The sequence below is a fragment of the Pteropus alecto genome, unplaced genomic scaffold, assembly GCF_000325575.1.
Source record: "Pteropus alecto unplaced genomic scaffold, ASM32557v1 scaffold88, whole genome shotgun sequence".
NCBI lineage: Eukaryota > Metazoa > Chordata > Mammalia > Chiroptera > Pteropodidae > Pteropus > Pteropus alecto.
Window position 1 is genome coordinate 9,418,616 of NW_006494611.1, and position 673 is coordinate 9,419,288.

General features: G+C 33.7%; 1 protein-coding gene across 2 annotated transcripts in view; it reads left to right on the forward strand.

Annotated features, from left to right (window-relative positions):
- Window positions 1-673, forward strand: part of ERLIN1 (ER lipid raft associated 1) — a 32,233-nt gene that overhangs the window by 16,962 nt on the left and 14,598 nt on the right. The gene's annotated exons all lie outside the window — the stretch shown is intronic.

The following is a 673-nucleotide window of genomic DNA, read 5'->3' on the forward strand; positions in this document are numbered from 1 at the left end:
AGCTGTGTTGTTTAAACATTTTTTAAAAGCCTTCAAAGAGGCTATGTGCTTAAAGGCTTTGTTGCTTAAACATTTAGCCAGTTTTCAGAGGGAAATTAATTTCTTCAGATCAGCAAAGTATTTTGTGTGTGTTTGCAGAGTGTAGATGGGAAGTGAGGGATGTTTAGTAAAATCTAAAGGTTTTGAGAGATCAAGTCCTTGATGTAGAAAAGTCAGCTTTCAAAAAACTGCACTTTCCAATTATGTCAAAGTACACTATGGCTAGAGAAACAGTGTCTAGTAAACAGTGTCTACAAAGGCAAGTAGACTGTCCTAAATGAGATTCTAGGAAGAAAAAATATAAGCCGTTAATCGGTATTTGTTTTCTTTCAGCCTATTTATTTACAGCCAGTACTGAGTGATTACAGGAGGTGGTAAATTCATTTACTGTCTACTGTATTAAGTTGCATGGGTTTTTTGTTTTTATTTTTGTTTTCGACTGTTTCCTACTTTACAATTTAAATCTTAGAATTTTGCCTTCCTTTTGTTTCTTTGGTTTGCAAGTTTGAAAAGTAAACAGAAGTATCCAGCTAAAGAGTTCTGTGAAAGTTTTTTAAAGGAGAGCTTTTTCCCTAAAGAAGTTTATTTCTTCAAGGGGTAGAGTGGTTTTTCCTGTACCAGCCTTTTTTTTTTT